Raw genomic sequence first — 8501 nt, 5'->3', positions numbered from 1 at the left:
AGTGGAGACATTTATTGGAGGGGACCTTACACCCTATTACTATTTTGACGGACCACAAGAACTTGTCCTATATTGGGGAGGCTAAGCGTTTGTCCTCTAGGCAAGCTCGTTGGTCCTTATTCCTGACTCACTTCAATTATGTGCTGACTTACAGACCTGGTTCTAAGAACTCTAAAGCCAATGCTTTATCTCGCCAATATGAACCTTCTACTGTACCTGAACCGGTTCTTTCTTCTATAGTTCCGAAATGCAATATTGTTGCTAATACGAATCTCAGGATTCATTCCCCGTTACTGGCCGAGATCATTAAGCTGCAACATCTAGCACCTAAACAGACTCCTGCGGGTCGACATTTCGTTCCTCCTGCTCTTCAACTGGAATTGTTGCAGTGTTTCCATGACAGCAAAGTGGCGGGACATCCTGGTATTCGCAAGACGTATGCTTTGATCTCTAAAGACTTCTGGTGGCCTGCTTTACGTAGGGATACTAAAGATTTCATCGCTGCATGTGAGGTTTGTACTAAAACCAAACAACCCCATACGCTCCCATGTGGATTCCTGCACCCCTTAGAGGTTCCAGAGAAACCATGGTCCTGTTTGGCCATGGACTTTATTGTCGATCTACCTATCTCTAAAAAACAGACTGTTATCCTCACCGTGGTTGACAGATTCACTAAGATGGCTCACTTCATTCCTCTGCCTAAACTCCCGTCTTCTCCCGAATTGGCAGAGATATTCTAGGGAGATTTTTCGCCTACATGGGATACCCTCTCAAATTGTATCTGACAGAGGCTCCCAATTTATTTCCAGTTTTTGGAGGTCCTTCTGTTCGCAACTTGGTATCAAATTGAACTTTTCTTCTGCCTATCATCCTCAGTCTAACGGAGCTGCTGAACGTACCAACCAGAAAATTGAACAATATTTACGATGTTTTGTTTCCGAACACCAGGATGATTGGGTCGGTTTGATTCCTTGGGCGGAGTTTGCACACAATAATCTCGTTTGCGATTCTACTCATTCAAGCCCCTTCTTCATGAATTATGGCTTTCATCCGTCTATTCTTCCGTCGGCTTCCCCTTCCCAGGGGGTGCCGTCGGTTGATGTTCATGTTGCCAATTTGAGGAAGTTGTGGGATCAGACTCGACAAATCCTTATGCACAACTCTATGCTGGTTAAGAAACACGCTGATAAACGTAGAAGGGCGGCTCCGGTCTTTGTTCCAGGTGATAGGGTATGGCTGAGCACAAGGAACATCCGTTTAAAAGTGCCTTCCATGAAGTTCGCTCCCCGTTATATTGGACCTTACAGGGTGTTGACTCGTATCAATCCAGTTGCGTATCGTCTAGCTCTGCCTACTACCTTACGCATCCCTAACTCATTTCATGTTTCATTGCTGAAACCACTTATATGCAACAGATTTTCCTCCACAACAGCCCCTCCTCGCTCTGTTCAGGTGGAGGGTCAGGAGGAGTATGAGGTTAACTCTATTATTGATTCTCGAATATCCCGGGGGAAGGTACAATGCCTGGTCGATTGGAAGGGATATGGTCCTGAGGAGAGGAGTTGGGTACCTCAAGAGGATGTTCATGCTCCTCGTCTCCGCAGGGCGTATCACGCCCGCTTCCCATCTCGTCCCGGTTCCTTCCGCCCGGTGGGCGTATCTGAGAGGGGGGGTACTGTCAGGGTACCTGAAGTCTCTGCCTCCGAGAGAGGTAGAGACTTAAACGTTTATCCGTCCGGACGCCAGGTTTCCCCTGTTCCTCGCGGTCGACCCGGTCACATAAACGCCGGCCGCGAGGGAGTCACTTCCTTATGTAGCATGGCGCCCGGAGACCGATGTCATGACGCCAATCCGGAACGACCTGTCACTCAATCCATTGGAGACTAATCAGGACTCGTCGGAGGCGTGTCTATCCCCTCTAGCCAGGGTATTTAAACATACTTCGCCCTGTTGCTCATTGCCCTGTCGTGGTTCTAGCCTGTCTAGTCACACAGTGCTCTGGTGTTTTTCAGTTATCCTTTTGGTTCCGACCCGGCTCGTTTGTCTTACTCTGTTTACCTCTGTTATCCTTGACCCGGCTTGTTCCTCGCTTACCTGTCCTCTCGTTCCCTCGACCTCGGCTTGTCTCTGACCATTCTCTATACTCTCCGTACGTTAGTCCGGCCATTCTAAGGTCCGGTATACGTACCCTGTACCTGTTTGTACTTTGCGTGTTGGATCCCTGTCCCGATCCTGACAGTTCGGGAGCCCCGGTCCTTCGGTAATGTGTTTCTATAGAGTCATTCGGTAGTTTGAAGGTAACTTAGAAATAATGTGTATTTCGTGCGGCGTTCGGTTATTTAAGCTGGGATCTGAGCGGCACTTTCACGAAATGTGTGCTCAGACCCCATCTATCGAACGTCCATTCGTTTAAATCTGACGAATATTGTGTAAGTTATGTATTTTTATGTGAAATATTGGTTCTGCTGCACGAGGGGATAATCCACTTAACTGTATATTCTAGTGGGAGTGTCCCTCTCGTGCAGCAGTGTATTATGGGAGAAATGTCCAGGTTGCTAAGTTCCCCATGTAGTCCCCTACTGTATAACCCCTGTAATGTCAGTAGGGAAACCCCTTGCATGGGGAATTGCATAAATACTGTGACCTGGGAATAAAGCACTCAGTTGACTCCCAGCCTATGTCTCGTCTAGTTCTTGGGAGGGAAGGATTCTTACTACGCTACCTGGAATATTGTATGCTGTACCTGCCTATGCTGATTATTGCCTGTGTTCCTGTCTACCAGCGGAGATCTTGTGGATTATACTGCCTCTCCGCTACAATTGGTTGCAAGCGACGGGATTTCAACTACCCAGCAAAGCAGCGTTCGGCAGAATGCTAACGAACAGAGAAAAGAAAGCAGCAATTCGTGAGTTTATTTATTCGGTGGAAACCGGAACACGGGAACACGGGGAAACTCACGAACGGCCAGTAAAAGAACACGGATTACACGCTTTTAAAGAGAAGTACTTTGAAAGAGTTGCTGGAGGCAAGAGGAGCCATAGCCAGCAGCAAGACAAAGGCTATATTAATAGCAGAACTAATGGAAGGGGACAGAACTGCAGCTGCTGCAGCACCTCCAAGGGAGGAGGAGCAAACCGAATCTGCAAAAGAGTACAGGAGCAGGATGGCTTTATTCCCACCAGCCCTAGCTGACCAGATGGCTGACAGGATTTATAACGATGTGCAGGAATACATCATGCTTCGAAGGTTGCAGTTGACCCCCCAAACGGGAGCCACAACGCCTGTTCATATCCTGCCAGGGAAAGCAAAAATTCCCTACCAAGCTTTCAAAAGCTATTCAGAAGCAGATGGTGAGGTAGACGACTACCTGCAGGATTTTGAAAGGTTATGCCATTTGCACAATATCAGTGCGGAGGATCAGGTACCCCTACTGGCAGGGAAACTATCTGGTCGCGCTGCGGAGGCATATCGTGCCGTACCAGACGAGGACAGCACAGACTATGCCAAGGTAAAGCAGGCCATTCTAGCCAGGTATGCAATTAACTCAGAGGCCTACCGGCTAAAATTCCGAGACCTTAAAAAGCTCCCCAGGGACACTCACACGGAATGGGCACACCGCTTACAACGAGCAGCAAAGGGGTGGTTGGAAGCCACCCAAGTCACCACCCTAGAAGAACTGTTTCAACTCATGGTAATGGAACAGTTCTTTGGGGGGATATCCGCGCATTTACAAGTTTGGGTGCGAGATCGGAAGCCACGCACCATACAAGACGCAGCCCAGCTGGCAGACGAGTTCCAGGATGTCAGGAGGGAGCAGCGGCCCCAAACAAAAACCACCTATGGGCCTACCACACCAGTACCAGCCGTAACCGCAGCAGTACCAGCACGCCCAGGGGTAAGCAATAACATCTACACCCCCAGGTATCCAGCTCGACACCCAATACGATGCCACACCTGCAACCAACAAGCACATATGCAGCGGGATTGCCGCCGCAACTGACCACGTCCCAGCTGGAATCCCCCGGCACCCAAACACCGAGCAGCGGTGCACTGTGCCTAAGCAGAACCCTACCAGGTACCCGAGGTCCTAGCTTCCACCGAGGAACCTCTGGGTACGTTGCATGAGGTAAACCCGATACAAGCCGCCTCTGACAACCGACAAGGGCACAGGCAAGAGGTACAGATGGAGGGGAGGAAGGTGCAGGGGTTGCGAGACTCTGGAGCCACTATAACACTGGTCCGCAACCACCTGGTACCCAAAAGCCATCTCACGGGGGAGTGTGTGGCAGTACGTGTAGCAGGGGGAGCGATCTACAAGATCCCCACTGCCAAAATACACCTGAATTGGGGAGCGGGGAATGGAAATGTGGAGGTGGGCCTAATGCAGGATTTACCCGCGGATGCTATTTTGGGCAACGACCTGGGGGGGGGGAACTTCAGCTTTTGTTCCCCAATCTACTCTACGAGAAGCTTATCCGGTTGTAACCCGACAACAGGCTCGCACCACAGCACCACCTAACCACTCTGAGGCTCAGGTAAGCAATGTACCCCCCATGCCTAATGTCACCCCCTGGGCATCCCCCTTAGAATTTGGGTCAGAAGTGGCCCTAGATCCTTCCTTACAACTGTACAAGGATCGGATAGACAAAAATCAGGCAGGGTTCGAGGGAGAAAGGTACACCTGGGATAAGGGACTCCTATACCGCCAAGCCGAGAAAGTGATAGCTGGAGCGATCCCTATACCCATTAAAAAATTAATTGTCCCCCGAAAGTATAGATTGGAACTGCTGCGCATAGCGCACGACATACCCCTGTCCGGGCACTTAGGGATCAGCCGGACTAAACACAGGCTGACCCAGAATTTATTTTGGCCAGGTATCTCCCAGGATGTACGGCGGTATTGCCAGACCTGTGATACCTGCCAAAGGGTAGGGAAGAGGGATGACCGATACAAGGCCCGGCTACGATCCCTGCCCATAATTGAAGAACCCTTTAGCAAGGTCGCGGTCGATATAGTAGGGCGCTTAGCTAAACCTAGCCCCTCCGGCAAGAGATACGTTCTGACAGTAGTGGACTACGCCACCAGATACCCTGAGGCAGTAGCCTTGACCAATGTGCACGCGGAAACGGTAGCCGATGCCCTGATGCGAATCTTCTCCCGCGTGGGATTTCCCCGGGAGATTATTTCGGATAGGGGCACTCAGTTTACCGCCGAAGTGATGCACCAGCTCTGGAAGCTATGTGGGGTACAAAAAATTATGAACTCCGCATATCACCCCCAGTCCAACGGGCTCTGTGAACGTTTTAACGGCACTCTCAAACAGATGATCCGGACGTTCATGGATACCCAGAAAGTACCCCAAGAATCCACCGGATTCTCCCCTTTCGAACTTCTGTTCGGGAGGAGAGTGAGGGGCCCCCTCGATTTAATCCGGGAACATTGGGAGGGAGAAGGGACCATTAATGGTACACCTATCGTACCATATGTGCTGGAGTTTAGGGAACGCTTGGAGGCTCTGACTCAGACTGTGCGCGACAACCTCCAGGCGGCCCAACAGCGACAGCGCCGATGGTACGATAGGGGAGCCAGGGACCGCAGCTTTCAAGTGGGGCAAAAGGTACTAATATTATGACCAGTCCACAAAGACAAGCTGCAGGCCTCCTGGCAAGGCCCATACAAGGTGGTAGAGCAAATATGCGATACCACCTATGTGATCGGCCCAGTCACAGGCACAGAGGTCAAACGCATGCTCCACGTGAACATGCTCAAGCCCTACCAAGAGCGGACAGAAGAGGTCACTGCGATCTGCGCATCCGCGGCCGAGGATTTTGATAACTTACCTCTCCCCGATCTCTTAGACCAGGAGGTCCAGAACGGAGATTTGGGAGAGATACAGCTAGGGGAGCAGTTAAACGCCCAAGAACGGACCCAAGTCCAAAACCTAATTAGGGAGAAAAGGGCCACATTCTCTAACTTGCCCGGATACACCCCCTTAGCTACCCACAAAGTAGAAACTTTAGACCAAACCCCCCTTCGCCAACCTCCCTATCGTATCCCAGAATACGTAAAAGGGAGTATGTAACGGAACGCAGTATTATAGTCCACGATCTCCGTTGGTATCTTAGGTAATCCACAGTCAGAGTTAGAAAGCACGGCAATATCCCCAATCCTCCCAATAACCGGACGAGACACAGTTTGGGAGTCAACTAACTTGCTTTATTCACAGACTTCCATATTTATGCAGTTCCCCTTGCAAGGGGTTTCCTTACAGATGTTACAGGGGAATTCTCCCATCAGGCAGTATAATTATCCCAACAGGCATTGCTGCACGAGAGGGATCCTCCCACTAAAATGGACGATTAAGTGGATTATCCCCTCGTGCAGCAAAACTGGCAATTCACATAGAAATCCATATTTCACATAATATTACTCACTTTCATACGAATGACCATTCGGTAGATAGCTGGGGTCTGCGGGCACATTTAGTGAGAATACCGCTCAGATCCCAGCTAAACTAACCGAACGCCGCACAAAATACATTTAACCATCGAGTTCGGTTTGAAACTACCGAACATCGATGGGGAACAGAATGTGGTGAACGCGGAACTCCCGAACGCTCTGGAAGTCCAGCGGTGTTCGGATCATTGAGTAGCCGTTTTCAGTTCCAGGCTCTCGACGACCGAACACCGCTGCAGAGACAAAGGATCCAAGATGGCCGACCGCCGCATGGTCGGTAGCCGAACGACGGCCACCTAGGAGAGCCTTCAATTACCGATTGCAACATTGTTGCAATCGGTTAATTAGTGCCACACGACTGTGAGTGTGTGGTCTACCTGGGGAGCCCGTATTCGTTTGGCGAACGGCCCGGATAGCCGTGTTTCGTCAAACGAAAGGTTTGCATGCTGGTAGCGTACGGCTGCCAGCGTGCGAACGGTCATAATACAATACATACACAATCAAGGTATACAGTAACACATTCAGCCTACGGACAACCTTTGTTAAATATAGTCCAGAAGTGGCTAGGTTTGCCACAGAGTATTTATAAGGAGATTGGAGAGATGCTCCAGCTAGGAGTGATAGAGCCCTCTGATAGCCCTTGGGCCTCCCCAGTAGTGCTAGTGCCGAAACGGGATGGAACGACCCGTTTCTGCGTAGACTACTGGAGGCTCAACGACAAAACCACCTCCGATGCTTACCCGATGCCCCGGATAGACGAGCTCCTAGATAAAATGGCCAGAGGCCAGTACCTCACCACAATAGACCTATGCAAAAGGTACTGGCAAATTCCACTAGCCGAGGAAGCCATCCCTAAGTCGGCGTTTGTTACCCCGTTTGGCTTGTACCAGTTCAAAGTCATGCCATTCGGGATGAAAAATTCCCCGGCTACCTTCCAGAGGATGGTGGATCGGCTACTGGATGGGTTTCAGGAGTACGCTTGTGCATATTTAGACGATATCGCCATTTTAAGCTGCTCCTGGCCTGAACATCTGACCCACATAGGAGTCGTACTAGACCGTATTAGGGAAGCAGGATTGACCCTCAAGCCCAGCCAATGCCACATAGGGATGGCCGAGGTCCAGTACTTAGGACACCGAGTAGGAAGTGGTCAGCAGAAACCCGAGCCGGCTAAGATAGAGGCTGTCGCTAAGTGGCCAACCCCCCGCACCAAGACCCAGGTTTTAGCTTTTTTAGGTACCGCAGGGTACTATCGTAAATTTGTGCCCAACTACAGCGCCCTAGCCAAACCCCTCACTGATCTGACCCGCAAGAATCTTCCCAAGATAGTAACCTGGGCCCCAGAGTGCGAACAGGCATTTCAGCAGCTCAAAACGGCACTTGTGAACTCCCCTGTACTTTCTGCTCCTGATCCAACTAAACGATTTCTCGTTCACACAGACGCTTCTATGTTTGGATTGGGAGCAGTACTGAGCCAAGTCGGAGCGGATGGTGGCGAGCACCCAGTGGCTTATCTAAGTAGGAAACTTTTACCCCGGGAAGTGAGCTACGCTGCCATTGAAAAGGAATGCCTGGCTGTGGTGTGGGCCCTCAAAAAGTTACAACCCTATTTGTATGGACAAGCTTTCTCTCTACTCACGGATCACAACCCGTTGGTGTGGCTAAACAGGGTGTCCAGAAACAATGCCAGGCTGCTGCGCTGGAGTTTGTACTCAGTGCTGTGTATTGGCTCTCCCTGTGTATAGTACTCAGTGCTGTGTATTGGCTCTCCTTGTGTATAGCACTCAGTGCTGTGTATTGGCTCTCCCTGTGTATAGCACTCAGTGCTGTGTATTGGCTCTCCCTGTGTATAGTACTCAGTGCTGTGTATTGGCTATCCCTGTGTATAGTACCCAGCGCTGTGTATTGGCTCTCACTGTGTATAGTACCCAGCGCTGTGTATTGGCTCTCACAGTGTATAGTACTCAGTGCTGTGTATTGGCTGTCACTGTGTATAGTACTCAGCGCTGTGTATTGGCTCTCACTGTGTATAGTACCCAGCGCT

The sequence above is a fragment of the Pelobates fuscus genome, chromosome 3, assembly GCF_036172605.1.
Source record: "Pelobates fuscus isolate aPelFus1 chromosome 3, aPelFus1.pri, whole genome shotgun sequence".
NCBI classification, from domain to species: Eukaryota; Metazoa; Chordata; class Amphibia; order Anura; family Pelobatidae; genus Pelobates; species Pelobates fuscus.
The sequence above is the reverse complement of the archived record's forward strand: the minus strand, read 5'-3'. Positions refer to the sequence as shown.